Here is a 26,372-nt window from a genome sequence, read left to right on the forward strand (position 1 = left end):
CTAAGAGGATTAACAAATAAAATTCGGTTTAAAATAAGATACCTAAGATATGCAGAGTTAAAAAAGAAATACAAACAAAAATGTAAAAACAAAATACTAGGATAAAAGGACATCTTTCAAAAAGAATCAAGTAGAAATTCTATTATGAAATACAGTAATGAATAACATCAACTCCACGAACAAGTCAAAGCATAGACTAGACAGAAACAAAAAAAGATAATTAGTGAATCGCCAAGTTGATATTTTTATTTAAAAATATTTTGACCACCTATTGTGTGTCAAGGCAAGAAGTGTCCTGACCGTGTAGTGATTACAACCTAGTGAAAGAAAACAGGAAATAAATAAGCATATAAATATATACTATATAACATGTGACATACTGTTACGTAGTGATCAGTGATGTGAAGAAGCATGACGTACTAAGAAAGGAAGTACCATGGGTAAAGAGAAACCTTCCAGTCAGGGTGGTCTTGGGACTCTCTCTGAGAAGCAACGTGAAAGTACATATAAATGAAACGATGGGTAAAGCAATGCAAAGGTCTGAGGAAAGAATATTTCAGGTGGAAGAAGCAATAAGAGCAAAGGTCCTGAAACGTCAATAAATATGGCATGTTGGAAGAACAATAAGAAAGCCAGGCAGAGTTAGTAAAGGCAAGAGCAATATACAATTAATCGAAAAATTAGGGAATGATTTCACTTCCTAATCAAAAAAGTAAAATGTTTACACTTCACCAGGTTGTATCCCTTTTCCATGAAAAGCATTTTGAAATGATTTCTCTAAACACTCAGACATACGTTTCCTGGCTTGCTTACAAACCACATTCTTCTTTCCAGTCTCAGCATCTAGTATATTCTGCCCTGCCCTGCACTTCCAACTGTCCTTAACCGACCCAGAGACCCTCTCTGCTGCCGCTGTCGAAGGTTCTCTAGATGGTACCTTGTGCGGACGTAAAAAGGGCTCAGGCTCTCAGGCACTGCTCACGTTTTGCAGGAACACGGACGCACCTCTCTTCTGTGTTTTGCTGGGACCCGAACCAAACTGTTAACCAGAAAACCTCACGCTCCTCTAGCCAGTAACTCCAAACATTGAAACAACTACAGCAGCAATACGTACAACATGCACACACACACACACACACACACACCCTATCCTCCAAAGCAAATAACTGTCTTTCCACTGATTACGGTCTTTATTCATACAAAAAACAAACAAAACAAAAAAACAACCATCAACCACATCCTGGATAATCAACCCAACAGACTTTCTCAATTTTATAGAAACACTGTAGACAACCAATTCAGAAATTTATAATTCAGTTTTAACAGAAGGCTGATAACTTACGATTTCTTTAAAGACAAGTTGATAGTCGTCAGCCCCAAGGTGGATTGAAGTGTCCACAACCGGTACTAGAAAACTTCCTGCAGCAAAATTCAGATGATAACCTGGCTCCCATTGCTCATAATTTCAGGCATTAAATTAGAAAAATAAATTAGTTCCAAGCTAAATGAAGACAATTCCAATGAACTGTTCCTCTTGTGTGTGTGTGTGTGTGTCTTAACACACTGCTTAGCGTGATACAGGTGATCTGTATTGGGTGTTAATTGTTTAAATGGGGAGAAGCCAAAAATACTAACTATAATTTATTTGCTCTCTTAGTGTAAATAGTATATTGGAGGTGAAATCCAACTTTTGAATATTACCAAAGAAGCATCTTAGTTTCATATCTGCCAATAGTTCTTTAAAGATTTTCACTTTGTATCTCACAGTGATGCTTTGATGGAGATTTGTTATTTATCAACATTTGCAGAGTGATTTCAAGCGGGGTGGATGTCAGCTTTTTTCTAGAGATGAGTTTCAAGTTAAAGTCACTTGCTTTGGAATCATTCCAATTGCAAAAGTGCCATGGGAAAAATTTGTGAGTGAATTACACTGAATTTTTATAAGGATCTAAGCTTAAGTGTTTTTATCTCCCATTCCAGAGTCTTTGTCATTTGTGGTCCTGTTGACAGTAGTTCAGCTAGCTTTAAAAGACTTCTCTTTTTAAATCTCAAGGATTTCTTCGTTAATCTTCCCCACACACCCAAAACACTTTGTACTGCCCCCTTCCCGGCTTAGTTGAATGGAATCAGGTGTAATGTTTTGTTTCAATCATCCTGGCTCTCCTCGGCTGTATTTACTTCGGATACGGAATAATATTTGTTTTAGTTCAAATCTCCAAAACTACCAAAGTCAACATTCAGTTCCTAGTTATCCTGAAACAAGTTGTAAAAAGAAAAGCGTGCTTTGAAATACTGTATACGGATTCGTTTCTTGAAAACAGTACATTTAAAATATGGTAATTTGTCATTGAAATATAACATATTTATATACAAATGTAGGAATGTGTTGATACAACTTCTTCTTGCTCTAGAAGTGCTGTGCTCTGTAAGTCATCTTTTCAGAGACTGATTTATTTCTTTAAATGTTATACGGCTACACTAGTGAGGAGATAGGCATGGGACACAGACCTCCCTTTTATCTCCCTGCTCCGCTTCGTGGGATAAATTAGGGGAAATTTTTTTTTTTTTTTTGAAAATTGTTCTTTTGAAAAATTGCTTTGTTCTAGGCATTTCTTGGGATATTTTATCCGACGTGTAATCTGTCATCTTTCCTCTCAGTTTCCCAGTACCTTCCATCTCATCTAATTGATAAGGACCTGCATTTTTTCCTGTTCTTTAACTTTCTGAAGGGTGTTGTGTCAGTTATGTCAGAGTGACCACAGCCCACTTTCCCCTCACCCGTGCTCCCCAGTTCCCTCTCCACATGCTGCTTCATGTTAGAGATATTTCATGAGCTACAGACATTTTTAGTCAGTCAATAACTCAAGATTGAAAACTGCGATTTATTTATCTTTGCTTTTCCCACAGGATCAGTCTTGTAAATAATTAGCTCTCGTTAAATATTGTAGAATTGAGCTGAATCTTTGTTTTCAAGTCTCACGACTCCAAGTGGCTTCTGAGCACCAGAAAAATGGAGGCGGGCTAACAGATGTTTTTACTGTTTTTAATGTCCAAATCTATAAATCTCAGTTCAAGGAGTCTAAGAATTATAGAAAATAAGAGTTGAAAGTGAATTCAGGGGGCATTAATAGTAACAATTATTTTTAAAAGTAGCTAAAATATACTGAGGACTTTGCACCAGGCACTGATCTGAACCCTTGTCATTTGTGAGCTCACTTAAGAGCAAACTTATTATAAGGGGCGATATTATTATCTTCATTTTATAGATGGGAGATCTGAGCTAAGTAATTTGCCCACATCAACGTCTCCCAGCCATCCGTCCAGGATGTAAACCCAGGCACTCTGACTGTGAAGCTTATATTCTTCACCTTTCCTTCCACTCTGTTCTGTGTTTTAGGGAAATTAGATCTAGAGAGATTACACTTATAATTGCACCAGTTTCAAAATGCAGATTTTAATAATTTGCAAAAGCATAAATTATCTTTGCTTATATGTTTTAATAACATTTCTTTTTTAAAAAAATGTATATCAAGATTGTTAGATTATAAGCAGCCTGAAGATTGTGGTTTTAAAGGTGGAAACGGAATGTGTAAGTAACTGGGCAAAATCTTCTGAAGACGCTGGCCTGGAGAAACCCAGCTTCTAAACACAGAGTAATCAAAAAACCCTTTGCATGAACATTATTGAAAGCGTAGGCCTGATGGTTACGTCACATGATTTGGCCACTTGCTATGCTGTCTTGTATTCTTGCCTTGCTAAACAAACTGCCCAAGGATCTTTGGATGAGATGCTAAAACCTTAAGTCACTTCTCTACCCAAATTCACTGATTTTCTGAAAAAAAAAAAAAAAATATATATATATATATCTCACAACTTTTATAATATCTAAGATTTTGCTTATTTCAAACTTGCTTACTGAAATTATCTGAACATTAAGCTTTACCTTTTCACCAGCTTACCACCACTAAAAACAGTGTCTGAAGGTGTTCTTACCTGCTTCAGGCTCACCACGTGCTCTTGTTAAACTGCAGGTTCCTGGGTTCTCACCCAACAGCTTCATCACATGGTCCAAGTTAGAGCCTAGCAGGTGGGCAGGGAGAATGAATGGGTGAATGAATGGTTTCATGGATGTATTCTTATCCCTAAACCTACTGATTTATATAAAATAAATATGTACATCATTTTACATGTCAATTATACCTCAATAAAATGGTTTTGAAAGAAAAGGAAACATCTAAATACCATTAAAAATAATAAGTCAATAAATATTTAAACAAATACATAAGTATAAGTCATTCTCATGCAAAAATCCCTGCCATGAATCCTCTCTTTTTCCCTTTATTCAGACCCTCAATCAGAAATGCATCATTTTCTACCCAGATCACTATAACTTTCTGTTTCCATAAAGCATTTTTGACTTGGTTACTGCTTCTTCTCTAGCGTTGAGGCCTTATTTGGAAATTATCATTATAACGGTTTAGGTATTTCTCGTTTCCTTTATTTATTGTGCCTAACTGCTTATCTTCAGTAAAATTTTTAAAGCTCTCTACCAAGTTTTCTGAATATGGACATTTTCATGTTTTTCTTTTTAAAGTAACTGTTGACTCTTCTCTTCTAGCCTCTAAATATGCTCCCCTGTGACTCCAGATTCAAGCAGGCAACATGAGTGATCAATGAGAACTCGTCACCAACATCTCACATAAGCGTGTATGAGCAGGTGGAACAAGAAGGTAAGCTAGAATCCACTGTCGAAGAGGCTGTTCCATTTCATCTGGGCTCTATGATGCCGCTCAAGTCATCCATACAACCGAACTCCGTAATTTCATAATCTCGTAAATTGGAATTCTAGTGCGCCTAAAGCCCGTAACATGTTTGAATTAAATGAGTTAATGCTTGCGCAAGTATTTGTCAAAGTGTTGATTTTTATATGAAACTCACTCATTTAAACTTACACTTGCTTGCTTTCCCTTATAGTCTGCTTGCACTAATAAACATTGATGAAGGAAATTTTCATATTTCATAACTAATAAAGCTCCCAAATTATAAAGTGTTCTCGTGATTGTGGTATACATGTGTGTAAATATCCACTTATGAAGATACAGCCTCAGATACACAGGTGAAAAGAGAAAGCAGCCTCTTTTGAATGCCTGTATTTTGCCAGGCATGTCATATATATATGAATCTCATTTACTCAGCAGCATTACAATTTGGATTTTTGAAATGTAAGCATCAAGGAACAATAACTTTCACATTGATGAGGGTGGGGGACTATGGGATTCTGACTCCAGGATTTGAATAAAGGGGTGAAGGGGGAGCATCAGTCTGACAGGAGCCAAATTTTGCATCCAGGATCTTCTGCTGGGAAAGCCCCGTGAGTCTGCACCAGACAGGTTTCCACAGGGCTTGAGCTTTGGCTCCCTCGTGTAGTGGGGGTTGCCTTTTGTGTTTTCTTTCTTGTTGAAATCAATATTACTTTGGACTACAAGCAGAATTTAGAGTTAAAGGATTATACCTCTTTCCATTTCTTTGCTTTTTCTAGTGCTTCAAATAGTAAGATTTATATTCCATCATATTCTCTGACTAAGCTGGTCCCTGGGGACAAATAGGGTCATGTATCGGGTACAAAATGTATCCTCTGCCTTTTGTCTTTCTTGCAAAGTAAATAGTAATACAAAGCATCTCGAGTTGCTATTTGTGTTTGAAGATCGGCTTATATGTTGAAAAATATTCTCTAATAATGAATTTAAGCAATTGTACCACATAATGGTGTATTTCTATATAATTAATATTCGTGAGTATTGACTTTTCAGTATTGGAAATTAATTGTATATATTAATGAAAAGCATGAATCAACAAATATTTATTTAGGGTCTTAGGAAAAAAAAAAGGTCTTCGAATTACAAACCGTAATTTAAGAAGCCATTTTAAATGTATTTAGTTTTTATAACTTATTAGTCCAGGCAGGCACCTCTCCACTCCATGAATATAAACTTAAAGTACTGCTATCGTTGAGTTAAAATAAGTTTTATTTTTATCTTCTGACACCACAGATATTAAACTGTTTTAGAAAATTACAAGGCGTTTAGGAGAAATAAATCATGTATGTCCTACGGTGTGTTCCTAAGAGATAACCCGGCTCGAGGAGTATTTGTACCACATCTCACAGCTCCTGGCTCTAACACGATCCAGTCGTTAAATATTAAAAAGTGGTATTCTGTATGTATCTTTTTGAAAATAAGGCATGATATACTCTGGAGTAACGTGGTACTTACAAAACTACTTTTCTCTTAATGATTGAAGGGACATACGAGCACCATGTTTAATTTTGTATTTCTGCACATGTTACAGAGGCCGCGTTGGAAGAAGCCACGTGACTGGATTTTTGCCAAAGACCATAAAATGCCGGGCTTAAAGCCTATAGGCGCAACTATTCGTGATAAATTATTTTCCATTTTAAGAAAGATACCAAGTGAGTAATTTTATGGTTTTCTGAGTTTAAACTTGGCATGATTGAATGAGTTTTTCCCATTGATCCAAGAACCATAATTCCCCTCTATAGCTAGGGTGCCGTATTAGTGAATCACTTTGAAAGCCAAAAAAAGTGCTAAGTGTGCTCTGTGACATGCATCACATGTCCCGGATTGCCTTTGTATTCTTCATAGTGATTCATTTTCATCTGCAAAGTAAAGATTGCTCTGAAATTTCATCTCAAAAGCTGCTTTTTTCAAGGATGTAGCACACAGCAAAGAGCAAAGCTTTTGGAGTCAAGATAAAGCCCTGGGCTTGCCCTGTAGAGTGATAGGGCTTTGTGTAATTCATTTAATTTCTTACTGGTAGAAGTGGCAAGATAATTTAAGGTGTTCTAGTAAAATCGATTTTAAAGCACCCCCAGAGCACCTACTGTAATGCATTTATTGGTACCTGTTGCATCCTTTGCATTTCTTGTCTATCTTATTCAAATACTATGTCACATCTCTTAATTTTCTCTTGCTGTCAGTTTAATGTAGTAATTGTAGTTGAAGTAAAGGTTAGTCTCCTCTACTTTTTTTTTTTTTTTCCAAATTTTATTGTGAAAATACGGTCTCATAATCTGGTTATTCTAGATCTGGGTTTATTGATTTGGTCACCATATGTATGTGTCAGTAATGTCTACTTCCTCTAGTTTGATATTATAATTCTTTTAGCAACACAGACATCACCATAAAACATTAAAGGATAAACTCAAGCCTTATTAAAAGGTCTTCTGGAAGAATCCACAATCACTATTTAAGGCCTAAGTAAAATTTGGGCTTTACAAAATGGGAAAAAAAACAAAAAACAAAAAACAACAATACCTTTCTTCTACGCACAAGGACAGTGTTTTTTTTTATTTGGTCACTTTAGTTTGGGCTATAATTTATATCCCAATCTGTTCTTCTTGACTGGTATAGCTAGTTCATGAGCTATTCTGCTGTGTCTAAAGATTCTCAAGAGTCAAAGGATATTTTTATTTTTTATTGTATTTTTAATGATATTTTTAGATTATATAAAAAAGATAAATTCACTATAAATGCTGAAATTCTGAGATATATAATCTTTATTTTTTCTCTATTCTTTATGCCTTTCAAAATGCATATTTGAATTTCTGTGCTTGAGTTTTAGAATCCAAATTCCTTACATATTGGTAGGCAGGTCACATCTTCCAATGAGAATTTTTAAACTATAGCTTTTAATTGATTTTTAACCCTGAATGATATTAGAATACAGCTTATATTTTCAAAAACTTTTTTTCTATTGAGTAGAGCTGATTTACTATAAAATTTGGTGTAATAATAGAAAAGATCATCTATAAATAAATAGCCACCTATAGAAAATAATGAATATTAAGTACTCTTTTAAAATTCTAGTGAGCTGTGCTGTAACCAAAGGAGATGTAACTGATACTTTTTCTCAAAGATTTACCTTGAGTAGGAAAATGTAAATTTTGAATACTTATTTTCTTCCTAAGATATAAACATAGAAGGGAAAAAAATGGCCCTGAGAATTTACTCATTGGTTCACTTTTCCTTGAACATAGAAATAAAATGAGATGTTAAAATGATGTTAAAATGTCAATATTGCTCTGCTTATAATATGAGTGTTTGAGACAAATCTTGGTACAAATACTACAGTATTAAAATGCTGAGTCATTGCAACTCATGTCCTTGCCTATGCTGATCTACAGAGGATATTTTCACAAAGTTATCAGTTCAAAACTTGGCTACACTACAGGCCAAATAGAATTAAAACTGGTGGCATCTGAGATATCCCATTAATATAGGCAAGTGTTTAAGACGACAAGGTCAGTAGATAGTGCTGCCAAATTTAAACAGCTTGTGGTCTTGACTGCTTCCACACAACCCACTCAATCTGTAAAAAGATTGACACTATTTATATACAAACACACAGACATTATACTAATGATAAGCACATATTAATATAATTTTGTCCTAGCAAATTTCAGGGTAATTCCAACAAGAATTTTGTTACAAACTGATTGAAGTATAGAAATGCTATATTATGATACATAAGATTAAATAAGAAAATACCCTGCTAATTAATTTAGCAAGCACCTACTTGGTTAAAGTGTTGGGTAAAGCAGGTGATCACTACTCTTATCGAATCAGGTTCTGTGCTAGTCTCTGAGAATCTTGAGATAAAAAATATGCTACCTTTGTGATCTAGAAAATTCTACAATTTAAAAGCAATTAAATGAACTGAATAATAACTGGTTTCACTTTCTTACAGTGGGGCTAAAGATGAATAAGCAAAATGATGTGTCTTAAGAGGTCGACATTTATTTAGTTCAAATATAATTTATATGAAACTAAGCAAAAGAGTCATACCACAGTAATAGCTAATTCATCTCATTTAATTCCATTTGGTACACATTTGCACTGCATAATATTTCCTAACTACATATTGGTAATGAAACAAAATAAACAGGTTTTTCCTTGTTGAGGTGGTGATGGTGTTTGGGTTGTAGGATAGTGCTAGAAAGGCAGTAAGTTCCAAGAAAGGACAATGGTCTACTGTCATTAAGGTCTGTATATTCAGGAAATGGTATGAAGAGTCAATTTTTTTTTAAAGATTTTATTTATTTATTCGACAGAGATAGAGACAGCTGGTGAGAGAGGGAACACAAGCAGGGGGAGTGGGAGAGGAAGAAGCAGGCTTATAGCGGAGGAGCCTGATGTGGGGCTCGATCCCATAACGCCGGGATCACACCCTGAGCTGAAGGCAGACGCTTAACTGCTGTACCACCCAGGCATCCCTGAAGAGTCAAATTTCAAATCTTCGTTGTGGGAGATGTCAAAGATTAGATAATCCAGGAGGTTCTGAATCCTAAAATTAAACCAACAAACTAAGCAGCGAAATCATAGTAAGCTGTTCACAAATGCAAGCTTCAGAAGAATACAGTGTGGAGGCAAAATTAGAAGGACCCAATGTAGAATGGGAAACACCCAATTTTTATATTCCTACCAATAAAAGCCACGGGACTGAAGGGTTGATAGAGTAGACAATGTCATCAAAAATCATGGTCAGATCAAGATAGATTAGCAAAATGCAAGTCACAGATTTTTATTTTAGAGAGAAAATTATCATGTCCAAACGTTTGGTATTTTATAAATGACACTTGCTTTATGTTTATGTTGAAATAAATACATGAAAATAGCATTTGTGATATAGTTAATTAAGTTAATATTTAAATTAACACTTAACATTTAAGTTACATATTGAAGTTAATATAAAACTTAAGTTTAAATTAAACTTAACATTCACATTAACTTAATTAACTAAGCATTTAAATTAATATAAAAAAATAATTTCATTGTTCTTAACTAAAATTTGATTCATAAAATTGAGCTCTTAATTTGAAAAAGTTACTGATTTTAGGTCAACGTCCCCTTCTGGAAGTGTCTAAAGATGAATTGTATAGAAGAGGATATTGCTTTGAACATTTTAATATATTCAGAATCATAAAAAACAAGATCTCATTTCTGGTAATACAGACTAGTTTATTCAGACTAATCATCCCTCTGAAAATAACTCAGAATTTTTGAGAACATCAAAAATTTGAAAAAATTATAATGAACTAGGCCAAATTTAAAAAGGATAAAAAATTATATCTCGATGAGTTAGATTAATGCCAGAAATGCAAATGACCAATTGATATATTCTACCATATTAGTAGATAAAATAAAAAATGCCCAGTAGTTCTCTCAACTAATGCAAAAAAAAAAAAAAAAGCAGTGTGAAAAAAAAGCCAGATTTAAAAGAAAGTATCTCATCCAACTGGGAATATAAACAGATGTTTTTAATGAAACAAATATTCAAAGCACATAACAAGAAATCAAGGCTATCCATGTGATAGACTTCAAATGTTTTTTTTTTCTTCTCTACATTGCACTTGAGCTTCTAGCCACTTAGTAAAGTGACAGAGAGAAAGAGAGAGAGAATTGGAAAAAGGAAACATACCTGTTACTTCTTGCAGATGAGACAATCATGTACAATTAATTAATGGGATTGGAAGAATCACTGCATACAAAAGAAAAACAAAAAAACAAAAAAAACCTCACATTATCCATGTATCCCTATATGACAAAGTTTAACAAATATTTTCTGTTAATGGCCAGATAATAAATATTTAAGGTTTTACTATCCATAAAGTCTCTCTCAAAACTATTCAACTCATGGGGCGCCTGGGTAGTGCAGTCGTTAGGCGGCTGCCTTCGGCTCAGGGCGTGATCCTGGCGTTCTGGGATCGAGCCCCACATCAGGCTCCTCTGCAGGGAGCCTGCTTCTTCCTCTCCCACTCCCCCTGCTTGTGTTCCCTCTCTCGCTGGCTGTCTCTCTGTCAAATAAATAAATAAAATCTTAAAAAAAAAAAAAAAAACTACTCAACTCACTCATTGTAGCACAGGAGTAGTATTGACAATATATTAACAAATGCGTGTGGTTGTGTTCTAATAAAACTTTATTTACAAAACGAGGCAAAGGACCAGAGTGGGCTTTGGGCTGTAGTCTGCCAACTCTGATACATACAGACTCACAACAAACAGACAAAATTCGCAGTAAGTAAGATGCCAGTCAAAACAAATACAAGTGTTACTAAATAGAAATATTTTTTAATGACGCAAAGAATTCTAAGGAGAAAATACAAACTTCTATTGAAATATAGTAAAGAAGATAAGTAAATGAAGTAACATACCATGACGCTGTGCAAAAATATAAGATAGTGTACATTCAACTCAAAATGACTTGTAAGTTGCACACAAACCAGTCAAGGTTTAGGTTTGCTTAATGGACTTTGTTGAACTTGACAAGCTAATTCTAAAATTTATGTGTCATATTAGAAGTTAAGGATAAATAAGTCTCTTATTAAAGTTGAAGGAAGGAGAGGAAAATTTTTATTTTAAAGACATTCTGATAAATACAGCTATGGACAAGTAGAAACAAATGTACCAATTATACAAAAAAAGAGAAGCCTAGAGATATATTCACACATGGGACCTTCGTCATATGACAACAGTGACACTGTAGAGCAGTACTAAAAATAATGTGTATCTAAAACCCCCACCAGGCAAAACAGTTGGGCCCTTATCATACGCTGCACGCACACAGTATGTGCGTGCATTTATATATACACGAAATACATATACATACTTATTTAAGTACATGAAATACTTATTTAAATGAGCCAGAAAGTAAAGAAAATATTTTGCAAAGGAAACCATTAACCACATTAAACCAAAGACATGATAAATAGAGGAAATAATTGTTATACAATGGGAAGAGATATTTGTAGCAAACGTAACTGGCAAAAAATTCACATATAAAATACATAAAGAGCTCCTCTAAGCCAGTAGAAAAAAATCCTTATGAAAATTGGACAATATGCTTGAACAGGCCCTTTGAGAAAATGGAAATCCAAGGAAAATATAAGCATATATATTTGACATCATTATTCATTACATAAAATATTCTAATATTGCATCATTCAATTATTTTTGATGAATTGGTGGATTTTAAATGTTATGTTTATTATATATTTCACATTTAAGGAGGAAACTATAATACAAAAAATAGCAAAACATTTCTGAATTTTCTAAAATTCAAAATTAATAGAATCTGAATCCATGTCATCTTTTCACTGGAGCTAAATGTACTAAATTTGAGCAGTATACACCTGCCTATGCTCAAGACGTTTTCTATGAGTCATCTTACTTAATTCCATCGATATGCATGCTTATGACCCTCTTCAATTTTTAAAGAGGGGAACTGAGAAACAAGATCAGGAATTTTTTCAACTGTCAACTGTCGCAGGCCGTCAGTGGCAGCCCCAAAGGGGTCCAAATTAAGCAGACATACCTGCTTGAGAGTGGTGATTTAAAGATTGACCTCCTGCTGAAAGCTAGTGAATACCGCCTCAAAATCTATTAGTAAGAGTGGGCAAATGTGAGAAGCATTTGTTTGGCTGCTTGTGGTATGTTGGATACGGAGATGCCCCAGCTAGGAGACGGAGACAAAATAAATAGATTGGGAATTATAGAATCTGCACTCTGCTTGCCCTTTTTGAACTGAATCCCATTCCCTATGAAAAGAGGAAATAAAGGCAAAGTGTTGAAGAAGTTGTGTTCTTGAAGGCCATTTTTAGAATGTGTGCCCAGGGGACTTGCTTCAGGTTCCTCGTGATCTTGAAGAAAATGGTGGGAATGGATCCTTTGCTATTCTGTAAGGAACACAACAACAGCTGGCAGGAGGAAGATAGAATATTTTGAAAGCCTTGGTTGGCCTCCCCAGTGGTGTGGATACTGTCTTCTTGTGAATCACAAAAGCAACTAGAGCAGGGAAGCAGCCCCAGGCAGCTCGCATTGTGAACTGGGATAGAGCAAAGAACAGGGCAGAAGCAGAGTGGGGACTCTCATGGGTAGATCCATCTAGGAGCCTTCCATAACCTCCTCAGATTATTAGTGAGAGTTTTCCAGAGTCCTGAAGGTCCTCTCTTTGCTGGTAGGAATAGAAACAGAAAATGTGGACTATTGATTCTAACGTAACCTCACTTGTGTCAACAGATGCAAAGACCTTAGAAAGGCTCCCAATGCAGGTGCAGCATGTGTATAAGTGAAATGTGGATTCAGAGATGTGGGTAAACTCCGTTTGAACTGGCTTGCTTTCAGGAAGGGTTGAATAAAGTAAAATGATATGTTAATAAGTAATTTAGATTTTCAAGTACAAAACATGTCTATAACTACTTATAAATATTTATTTTAATAAGTATCCCAAGCAAAGGTTAATTTAAATATTCACATTTTCAAAGGCAATCTACCTCTTAATTGATGATGAATAGTAAACAGGCACTACACAAAAGTGGAAATCCAAGAGACAAATAAACATACAAGAAGACTGGGTCAACCTTACTATTAATTACTATACATATTTTAATGTCATGCCAGTATATTCTTTATTTTTTTGCTGTTTTGGTGTTGTTTTTTTTTTAAGATTTTATTTATTTATTCGACAGAGATAGAGATAGAGACAGCCAGTGAGAGAGGGAACACAAGCAGGGGGAGTGGGAGAGGAAGAAGCAGGCTCATAGCAGAGGAGCCTGATGTGGGGCTCGATCCCATAACACCGGGATCACACCCTGAGCTGAAGGCAGACGCTTAACCGCTGTGCCACCCAGGCGCCCCTTGGTGGGTTTTAAATTATAAATTTGTTATATGATCTATGTCAAAATTGAAGGAGGAAACTACCATGAAATGAAATAAACAAATATACAAAAATTGGTCTTAATTTTCCAAAATGCAAAAAGAGGATTCATGCAAGTAAAAAAATAAAAGCTTGAGGACAACACAGTTTACTTTTTAAGTAATTTATGAACTTTTATAATATTCTATAATCAAATGAAAGAAGGCAACCCTGGTTTTGCCCAATCGAACCTTATACTCTATTAAAAGTTATACACTGCACAATCTCACAGTCTCCTTGCTGTAATCTGAACTTTTTTTCTGTAGCCTCTATGAATGTATTACATAATTTATTTATTATATTCATTCTTTACTGTCTATCTTTGTTTGCTGGAATGTAAACTCTGTATAATCAGGAATCTGTGTTTAATTCACTGCGGTATTCCAAGTACAGAGAATAAGTACTTACTAAATATGTGTTGACAAAATGGTTGAAAAGTAAATTTCTTAAGGTTTAATACTAAATGCAACTAAGTGCTCATGAAACTGATAGCAAGAGAAGTCATTATTCAGGGAAAGATTTCTACGTTTGGTGGTTTTGCTTAATTCCAGTAAAGAACAAATGAGATGCTATTTATTTTCATAAGATGGCGTTTATAATTTGTAGAGTTTATTTATTTGGTGTTGGCATCTACAATGATGTGAAGACAGACTCTTGAATATTTTTCTAAAGGATGAGAGGATATGAGTCATGTGACCCAAAGCTTTGTCATGGCTACTCTTCATACCACAACACTGCAGAAAATGAACAATTGCCTTTTTAAAAAAAAAAATTGAGATGAAATTCACATAACATAAAATTAATCATTTAAAACATACAATTCAGTAGCATTCGGTACATCACAATGTTGTGTAACCAACACTTCTATCAAGTTTCCAAACATTTTCATCATTCTGAAAGAATACCTCATACCATCAAGTCACTCCATGTCAACAACTCCTCCCAGCCACTGGCAACCGCCAATCTTTCTTTTTTGTGTCTGGATGTACCTACTATGGATATCTCATATAAATCGAATCATAAATAGGTGACATTTTGAATCTGGATTCTTAGCTTTGTCCACACTGTTCATCCACATGTAATTAGTATGCAGCCCAACTTCATTCCTTTTTTTCTTTTCGGAGAGAGAGTGCAGGGCATGGGGGTGGGGCAGGCAGAGGGAGGGGGAGAGAGAGAACCTCAAGCAAGCTAAACCCCAGCAGAGAGCCCCATGTGGGGCTCAATCTCAGGACCCTGAGATGATGACCTCGGCTGAAATCAAGAGTTGGATGCTTAACTGACTGAGCCACCCAGATGCCCCCAAACCGCATTCCTTTTGAAGGCTGAGTAATATTTCATTGCATGTACATGCCAGGTCTTGTTTCTCCACTCATCTGTTGATAGACACGTACACAGGTTGCTGACACCCTTTGGCTATTGGGAACAGTGCTGCAATGAACACTGAGCTTCAAGTATCTGCTAGAAATCCCTGGGTTCAATTCTTGGAAGCATATACCTAGGAGAGGAATTGTTGAATCATATGGTAATTCTACATTTTTTTTTTGAGATACATTAAACTGCACCATTTTACATTCCCATCAGCATTTTACGAGGGTTCTAATTTCTCCACACTCCTGCCAATACTTTCTATGTTCTGTTTTTTAATATTATCACCATCTAATGGATGTGAAATGGCATTTGTTTCTACATATTTATGAATTTTCCCATTTTCCTTATATTTTTATATCTAATTTCATTCCTTGGGGTTGTAACAATACTTTTTTATGATTTTAATATTTTTATTTTTATTGAGGCTTGCTTTGTGATTTAACATATGGTTAATCATTGATAATGTTTATGTACACTTGGGAAAATCCATATTCTTATGTTTTGGGGGGAAGTGTTCTGTATTTCTCTGTTAAGGCTAGTTGGTTTATAGTGTTGATCAAGTTTTTAATTTACTTGTTGATCTTTTTTCTTAGTTTTTCTCTTCATTAGTGAAAATGGGATATTGAGGCTTCCAGCTATTATCATCGATATTATCATATACCTCTCCCTTCAATATTGTGAATTTTTGCTTCTTATCTTTCAGTGCAGTGTTGTTAGTTGTTTTTATGTTTATAATTCTTCTTGACAGACTGACTCTATTATCAATATATAATGTCATGTCCTTTTTTGGTCTCTTGTAACCATTTTTGACTTCTAGTCTACGTGGAATGATTTTAGTAGAGCCACTCTAATCCTGTCTGGGTTACTATTTGTGTAGAATATCTTTTTCTATCCTTTAACCTTCATCTATTTATGTTTTGGGATATACATTGAGTCTTTTATCAACAGCACATCATTGGATTTTGTTTTTTATCCATTTGCCCTTTCCCTTTAATTGGAGCATTTAATCCATTTAAAGTAACTACAGATAAGAAGTTACTTCTGCCACCTTGTTATTTGTTCTGCATGTCATGTATTTGTTGTTCCTCAATTCTTCCATTACTGCCTTCATATATATATATATATATATATATATATATATATATATATATATATAGAATACCATTCTGATTCCTTTCTCATTTCCTTTTCTGTACAATTTTTAGGTATATTTTTCATTGTTACCCAGTATTCTTCTCTTATAACTTTATAATCTCACCCCCTATTGGGATCTTCTCTTCATTTTAGAGAAGTGAAATTTAAGTACTTTACTTTAGAACATAAGGTGTATATTTGTAGCTTGGAGGGTACTAAGTATATGGTTAGATCCTGTGGTGACTGTTCTTTGAGAAGATTTCGAGCCATGGCTGAGGAGAATGATGAACCAGAATGGAAATCCAGTGACCTTTATCAAAATTGATGAAGTTCCTCCCTCTGAGATGATGTAACCTTGAAAGAATAAAGTTTATTGGGATGAAGAGGACTGAACTTGAGATCCAAGTTAACCTCTCTCAACCTGCACTCTGTGCACAGAAACCAGACCAAAGACTCTTTCACTAGGTTTGAGAACTGACTCAAGCCAATTTTAGAACACAAAAATATTAAGTATTTCTTGGTAAGTATCAGTGTGCAGATGTAGTTGCAGGTCAGTCTAAATAAACTACTCTTTTACAACCTCACTTCAAGGTTATGATGGAAAAATATCTCAAACCAAATTATGCTCACATGAGACATTTTAGCCAGAAGTCTTCAGGAGACACAAAAACTCTATAAGCTCCCTAAAGTCTCAGTGCTCTGCCTGTTTTGTTACTCTGGGAGGACCCAGAATATAGAGTCCCTTTGAGGCAAAATGGTCAATATTCAACTAAGCATCTAATCAGGTTCAGGTGATCAAGAATCAAAGGACTATTTAGGGATCAAATCTAGGCTGCTTTCCTTAAGGGTTAAGGTGAAAAGCTAGATTCTTATATCCAGTTCATGATACTAATTTCACCAGTGAAAACCATTTTTAATACCCATTAGGGGGGTGATTAACAGACATTGATTACACCACCCAAAATTCATGTTGAATATTTATGCTACTAATTAGAAAGGTCTATTTTGTTGATTACAGAAAAAGGAGAATGAAGATATCTAATATCTTTCAACTGAGTGGGGTCTCCTTATTGAACACTAGCTAGTCAGTCCTGCAGTGTGTATTTCTGATTTGGAGAGTGGATCTCCCTTGGGTAAACACAAAACAAAACAAACACATAATGTCATACTGTCTAAATTAAGGCATTTTGAAGTCAGCTACAGATATTATGACAAGCAGAATTCTACATTTCAACCATATTGCAGATACAATAGATCAAAAAATTTATAACTGGCATTAAAGATATTTAAAAATCTATCAAAATCACAGTTTGTTTGGCTAAATCCATACTAATTACATATAAAGTCTGGAAAAATATCTCAAGTAACCATACAATTGATTCTATAAAGTACACGCTTTCAATTTCAGAAAGTAGGTATACATCCAAGTTAAGTACTATTTCCTACTCAGTATTAAATTGGTAATTTTAATTAATAAAATATAAGAACATAGCAATTATGGTCACTTTGAGTATTCAGCATAAAAATAATTTATGTAGTTATCATTTATATTGTTAAAATAAATATTATATTTTATACAGCTACAAGGAATATCAACTACCCAAAGATAATAAACCTGTCCAATACCACTTACAAGGCTATTTTGTTTATTCCTGATAACAGCATTTGTATAATTCCCTTCAACCTGAGTTAGGATTTATTTCTCTTTTAATGCCATTTCTCTTTGCAGTCAACAGATGTTCTCCACAACAAGGAGAATAACGTGCCTGGAGAATCCAGTCTCTAGCTTTTAAGTGAAATAGTTGCTATAAAATGCTGTATCTAGAGTTTTGATCATAAAATTTCCAAATGTAGGTACCTCGATCAAGTACTAAAACGAGACAACTCTTTCCTTTATCATACTAAAATAGCTGGTTACTGCTTCTCTGGGGAATCAATATACAACCTTCAAAGACAGAATTTCAGTATCATCTGTTGCTGTAATAAATGGTCAATATTTTCCCTAGTGTTGACTGAAATGTTGAGTGAACTTGAACTTCCTTTCCCAGTTCTGTAGTTGAAAAGAATTCTTTGCTTTTTCCATACAATGGTTGTGGCAAAATAATTTTGAGAAGAGACCGGTTTTTAAGTATTGAATATTGAAATTAATTAGCCTTCACATTGCACTGAGCACTGCTGTCCCTAAAGAATTGCAGTAATGAGCATCGAGATTAACCACACACAATAGGACACCTGGTACTATCATGCCTTTATGTCATAAAAATAGACGTAGTCCTTGAACAGTCTACATATTCTATGGAATCAATTACACCAGCAGACCTAGGAGGACCCAGCATAGAGAACACGGTCCTGTAACTATTCAGAGTGTACCGAACTATGCTGGCTCATCTCAACATTGTCTCAATGAACATTTCAGAGGGTCTGTTCTTGAAACTAGCATAACATAACAACACATTGTTATCAAATAATCACATATAAAAGTACACAGTATTTGGTTTAATGACCCCCTTTTAATTAATTGCAAGTGTTGTGTTTAGACAACTGTTGGTTTATCAAAACAAAGCCAAATGATGGATAATGGCAAACAGAATTTCAGTCAGTTTGTCTGCTTTACTTCTTTCCTATAATCTCACCAGGTGTTGGCTAAGTTTCAAATTTAGTCAAAACATTTGCTCCAAGTAGGATTTTAAAAATTAACCTACTTTAGTTTATTCACAGCCTGATTAAACAGATAATTAAAACTTACAGATGCAGATCCCTGTTAAATTGCTGTAGCTTGCATGAATTTGTGGAGTAGGTTATTACCCGTACACACACTGGCACAAAATGAAGCAGTCACTGTGAGGAAGACATACCAAGATTCAGTGTCTTCTGTCTTCTACATATTTTTCTAAAAATAGTTCCTTTTAATTAATTTGAAAAGAGGGGGAAACTTGGAACAATTTTGAAATTTATATGATATAGAACTCTTTGACCTCAACTTTCTTCAGCTTGCACTATTGCTCATTGTACCATTTCAGAATGGAATCGTTCATCAAGGAAATTCTATTTGCATTAAAATCCTTTTGTGACAAATAAAGAATGAGGTCATAAATATTTTCCTGAAAATGTTAAAATGGTAATTTACAATAAATTGTCACCATGCAAATGAGATGTGTGGTCAAATCTCTACTCTGAATCTTTCTTATTTATAGAACTAACTGGTTTTCAAACTATCTTCATTTTTTTTATTTTTAAAAATGGAGATAATACTTCCAGCATTGTTATAAAACCTAAATGAGATGATGTATGTGAAATACTCTAGCCCATCTCCAAGAGCAAATTCTTGCACAGTTTGTTTCTTTCATGCATTTGCACATGGAACAGGTTAAAAAAATGCAAAACAAAACAAAGCAAAACAAAAAAAAAACCTTTGGGTTTGAACTCTCCCATATGCTACTTTAAATTGGAATAAGTTACATACTGACCTTGGCCTTGATTCAGATAGTTCACCTTTAAAACTAAACAAATAGCCTTATAGGTAACTGAGAAAGTGAAGAGAAAATGTATATACAGCTTCCAGTAATATTCTTGGCATTAACTCAATCATCGTTATTTCCCTTAAAAATTTTTAATCATAACTTTGTGTATGTATTCTTGTTAAACATTTGCTCAACAGTCTATAGTATTCTAATTCCAGATTCTTGGAGAAAGAAAACAAAACATTGTAAATTCTCCATTCTTTCCTAGTTCATTATGTATCTACTGAGAACCTACTGCACACTTACATTTCTTTAGGCTTTAAAGATACTGTGTTTCATAGGACTTTCTTATTTGGTCATACCAATCATAAGCAATAACCAACAAAATGTCAGGTAGGGAAGAGTATCAAGAAGAAAGTTAAATAGGACATGAGTTAAAAAATGGCATATTGAAGTATAATAGTTGGGGGTGCCAGTGAAACATAGGTTAATAAAGAAATGGTAAGAATTCTTTCCATGTAAATTATAAATTTCATGTAATTCCAATAAAGTTTCCAATGTGATTATATCTACAAAAAATGATTCCAAAAGTAATCATAAAGAGAAAAAAAAAAGATAGCTATCTAGAATTCATGTATTGGGTGATGTTACAAATCAATGGGTAAATAAAAGATTAATCAAAAAACATTGTGGGCACCTGGGTGGCTCAGTCAGTTAAGCGTCTGACTTTATCTCAGGTCATGATCTCAAGGCCCTGGGATTAAGCCCCAGGTTGGGCTCTTGGCTGAGTGGGGAGTCTGCTTCTCCCTCTCCCTCTGCCTGTCCCCCTGCTCCTGCTCGCTCTCTATCTCTCTGTCTCAAATGAATAAATAAAAATCATTTTTAAAAAAAACCTATAGGGGCGCCTGGGTGGCGCAGTCATTAAGCATCTGCCTTTGGCTCAGGGCGTGATCCCAGCTGTCTGGGATCGAGCCCCATATCAGGCTTCTCCACTAGGAGCTTGCTTCTTCCTCTCCCATTCCCCCTGCTTGTGTTCCCTCTCTCGCTGGCTGTCTCTCTCCGTCAAATAAATAAAATCTTTTAAAAAAAAACCCTATAAATAAAAGAACTATATTTAAAAAATACTCTGCTAGAAAGAACATTTTAAGTATAAAAGCAATGGAATAAAAAACAAAAACATAATAGTAAACTGCATAAAATTTAAGCCTTCTGAACATATAAAATACATTAAAAGATAATAAAGCAAAATTTAAAATATTAATTAAAGGACTTTAAAAGGAAAACTCCTAATTTTACTGAGATAAGCCTGACCAACTTCATCTAAGTTGTCTAGAATTGTGCCAGTACGGAAGTCACTAATGAGGTGACAATCAAGCACTTGAAGCATGGCTGATCACCTGACCTTCATCTCTCAAGAGAGTGTGTTAAGAGCCTTGGTTACGCTGATAATCGTGGTGGTGATGATGATGATGATGATGATGATTGTTGCTATAGATCATCTTGGCATTCTCTTCTGTCTTCACACTCTGTATTCTTGGTGTTTGTTTATTTTACATACTGTTGCTGGAATTTGAGAAGTCAAGTATCACTGGTCCCACAACACTGCAGTTTCCTGACTTATATAAAGTCTGTGAAATCTTAATTGGCCAAGGCCAAATTACTCAAGAATGCTGAGTTCTATAGAACTCAAAAGAAAAAGAAGTTGAACAAGTGACCAAATAAAACTATCACCAAACTGGTTATAAAGAACTGGGCAGGATAAAGAGGCAAAAATCTAAATTCTAACAACATTTTAACAAATAAATTCCTCTTATCCATTTTGGTTCTATTGGGGAAGAGTTTATGGAGTCATTTCTGAGATTTTCAACTGATGGGAACAGGTCTAGATAATATAAACTTTTGTAAAGGCAAGTTGTACCTGGAAATTGACTTCATATGCCTGTGGTTTTGGCCAATGTATATCTAGATTCTGAAAATTTGTGTCCCTCCTCCCATATATTGACTCACTTATTCCAAAGCAGCCACAGTGACTAATAGGACATTCCAGTACTGATAACCTTTCAGAGTTTGTAGAATACATAATGTACAGATAACGATTACTTAATTCACTTTGATTAAATAATTGCATCTATGAATTTCTGTGAGATTATAAAGAGAACTCAGAGACAAAATTGTGCAAGAGGGTACCATCATTATTGGTGTTGCTGTTATTTTTATTATCTTAATATGAATTGTACAAAAACAAAAAAAAATGTGCAAACATTATAATTTTAACTTCAGGAATAGTTAATGACTAAAGTTACTCATTAAACTTTTAAAAATTAGTCATTATCCCATTATAAAAAATGACTGCAGATCGCATTTTCATTATGTAGATCTCCATATTTGTGTGTTTGTATTTCTATATACTTTGAGCCCTAATATATATCTATATAGATATATAGATATATATAGATATACACCAAATTATTATTTGAAGGCCTATACATAGATATAGATATATAGATATATATTTATATATTTATATATATATATAGAGAGAGAGTGTGTGTGTGTGTGTGTATGTGTGTATCACTTGTACTTTCTTTACTATTCAATTAATGTGAAGTCTTTATTGTGCTGAGGATTAAAGATGATGCAAATGAAGTACTTAGTGTCATTTTTCCCAGAGAGAACATTCTCTAAATGTTAAGCTATTCCTATTACTGCTCTTGATGTTCTCTTATTTTCTTATTTTTACATAACCAAATGTGTTTCCTTGATAACTTTGTTTGCTCAAACACTCAAAACTAAGAATTGTTCAACTGAAGTTCACTAACTCATTTCGACTCTGCCATTCATAATGTCTGTCTTCCTATTTAATGTCATGTCCAACCATCTCTATGACTTTTGGCTGCATTTAATAAGAACCTGAATACAATGGCTTATTGAAATAGAGATATATATTTCTCATGCAGAAAGAAATTCAGAGGCAGGAAGTGCATGGACTCATTCCACTATGTTGCAAGGGACCCAGTCTTCTTTTCTTTCTGCCCTCTTTAGCTGGTGACTGTGTCTTCATTCTGTCCAAGTGGTTGCTGTGTTGGGTAATCACAATTGAGGAGTGGGAAAATGTCTGAACTGTCTGTTTTTACTTTTTAAACAGGAAAAGGATAGCTTTCTAGAAATCTTACAGATTTTATTTAAAGAGTGGACTTTCATTTATATTTAATTATCTGTAACTTGGTCAAAGGGCAATTGATTGGTACAAGTGAGTACTTGGAAGGTATTTGCAAATGTACACTTTTCAAACCCCAAACAAAACGGGTTCCATTGGAAAAGATGATGATCTGAATACTAAGGAGATAACGAGAGGATAGATTTGGATTTGAATCATGATACTTCAATTTACTTACAGAGACTTTTAATAGATTTTCTAGTTAGTTTGAACCAATTTTCTCATCTACTAAATGATGAAATAATATCTATTTATCTGCATGCTTATGAGAAGTTAATAAGACAGTTATCAATCATTTAGTGAAATACCTGAATCCTATTGTGTTTTCATTATTGTGCTGATTTACGTGAAGAGTTAGGCTTGTGAAGATATATGTGTTTATGTCTAGAGGTGGCAGTAGATGAGGTTGAAATTAATAAAAATTAAAAAAAATTCTGAAACAAGTGAATATTGTTAAAGGCATATGACTGATGACGAAAATATCATTCATTACTTTTCCAAAAGACATAATCAAGAATTCATGCTAAATATATTGTACCCTTATTATGTTCAGTAAAAGAACAATAATATAAAATAATGACTTCTGCCAATTTCTTGACTGGATTTTTTTGTTTTTTGGGTGTTGAGTTTGAGAAGTTCTTTATAGATTTTGGATACTAGTCCTTTATCTGGTAAGTCATTTGCAAACATCTCCCCTTCCATATACTGCCGTTTAGTTTTACTGATTGTTTCTTGTGCTGCGCAAAAGCTTGTTATCCTGATGAAGTCCCAATAGTTCACTTTTGCTTTTGTTTCCCTTGCCTTTGGAGACGTGTTTAGCAAGAAGTTGCTGTGGCCAAGGTCACAGAGGTTGCTGCCTGTGTCCTCCTCTAGACAATGTCCACAATAGCCAAACTATGGAAAGGGCCCAGATATCCATTGATAGATGAATGGATAAAGAAGATGTGGTACATATATACAATGGAATATTACTCAACCATCGTGTATGAGCCTTATTTAAAAAGAGCATTTCTTGAAAACAGGTAAACAAAGAGGTCAGATTAAAAACTTCATTATATTAATATACAGCATTATTGTATTTTGAGGAAGAATTATTATTTGAAGACCAATACATAGTATGTGCATATGAACCATTATAGGTAAAATCCACAAAGCATATAAGTTGCTTAGTTAAAGGCTATATTATAATTTGAATTCTTTTTTTTTTTTTTTAAGATTTTATTTATTTATGTGACATAGAGACAGCCAGCGAGAGAGGGAACACAGCAGGGGAGTGGGAGAGGAAGAAGCAGGCTCCCAGCGGAGGAGCCCGACGTGGGACTCGATCCCGGAACACCGGGACCATGCCCTGGGCCAAAGGCAGACACTTAACGACTGCGCCACCCAGGCGCCCCTATAATTTGAATTCTGAATAAAGAAAGGAGTATGTTTTCTTAACTACCTGTGGATAGAACATTGGTTGTCTTTTACCGCAAGTTTTTAAATCTTTAGAAAATGTTCTCATAATTGCAGCTAAAACACAATCCAATGAGAATAGACAGAAAATACCAAAGGTGATTCCACCATTCTAAAGTGTAGAGCTATTTATTTGTGTTGATTACACCTTTTTTTTTTTTCAGGTTAATTCAAAATAAAAAGTGAATACAAGAAAGTAAAAAGGTAGTGTGGAACTAGAGAAGAAGAAGTAAGATATTTTCAATGCTTCAGCCTCTTTTCATATTGTCTAGCATCATTTCATGTGAATTCCTTAGTATAAGTGGCCTGAATTTCTAGAGTGGAGCCGCAACAGGCCTCTAAGTCATCATGTTCAACATCCTTCGTATTCCTGTCCTTCAAAATTCCACTACAATTATTATTTTGAGAAGTAGTATATTTTGTATATCTTATGTCAAAAAGTCAGATTTCCCTTTAAGTAATGGAGAAGATTCGATCTATTTAATAATCAAGACCTTTCCTACTCCAGATTTACAATGTCTTACTGTTTATTTCCTCCTAGCATTTCTTCCTTCTGACCTCAGCACACACTGAGAATGGCTCCATGGTTTTCCTCACGGTATTCCATTTTATTCCATCTAACTAACATTTCATCCCACTCATTTTAGCCTATTGAAATCTTGTTAAAAGCCAGCTCAGGGGCACCCAGGTGGCACAGTCAGTTGAGTGACCGACTCTTGGTTTCAGCTCAGGTCACGATCTCAGAGTCCTGAGATCGAGCCCATGTCAGGCTCTGCGCTCCACATGGAGTCTGCTTGCAATTCTGTCTTTCTCTTCCTCTGCCCTTCCTGCTTGTGCTCTCTCTCTCTCTCTTTAAAATCAATAAATAAATCTAAAAAAAAAAAATTTAGCTCAAATTTCCTATATTTGGGAATCCTTTTATGACTTTCCTGGGCTGATTTATTACTCCTTCATTTGTAATTCCATAATAATTTATTTATAATTAAATTACATAATTTGTTATAACTGTAATGTTTTCTAGTTACCTGTGAACTTACCCCTTTTCTACTAGATCAAGAACTCTTTGTTTTTTGGTGCTGTTGTCATTGTTGTTGTTTTAATTATCCAGTGCCAGATTTGAACAGGTATATACATAGTAACCTTTCATAAATGCTTGTTTAATGAAATTGATATCCATCAATATGTACCCGATGGTTAATGTTTTATGCCATAGGGTTTGTTTTCTTTTAATATCTACTACTCTGGGATCACTGCCCATTTGCCTTTGTGACATATTGGAAAGAATATGGATGAAACATTTCCCTCCAAGTTCACCTTGCTGAACACTCTAAACTCCTCCTCCTCCATGCCTTCTGCTTGCATCATCTCTTTTCTCAAACAATTCCATCATTTTCAATTACAAAATCCTAGGTCATATAGACTACATTGCATAGAATTTCAGCTTCCTTCCACAAATGTCTTAGTAAAAGCCACTATGTCTTCTTTTAATTAATTAATTCATATACATTTAGAGAGGAATTCTCTTATTAACCTCTCATTTCAAGTCTATCTTGTCCTTGTTGAGTCTCTGTGCACTCAGAATAGAGGTAAATCTGCTAGCCTCATCAAGTTTTTTTTTTTTTAATAAGTTTCCAGTTGTAAAAATTGCAAGGGGAATGAAAAAGTCCACTGTCAAAATTAGGCATTATTCATCATGACATTTTTCTCTAGGGTTCTAATGTGGCCAGGAAGAAGCCAAATATATTCAAAACCTTATGTGAATAGCAGCATAATATCTAGATTAGAGTTCAAAATTTGTTACTGAGGAAACCGGTGAAATCATTTGCTTCTTTTGGGCTTTAATCTTCATATATGTAAAATGTGATAAATTTAGATAATATCTATCTATGTGCTTTTCTTCTTAAAATTCCTATTTTTAAAAGTCAGTTTTAACCAATTCAATGTTAATACTAAAACCATGAAAATTC

The sequence above is a fragment of the Ursus americanus genome, chromosome 19 (genome assembly GCF_024610735.1).
Source record: "Ursus americanus isolate L20-20 chromosome 19, mUrsAme1.1.p, whole genome shotgun sequence".
Lineage (NCBI taxonomy): Eukaryota > Metazoa > Chordata > Mammalia > Carnivora > Ursidae > Ursus > Ursus americanus.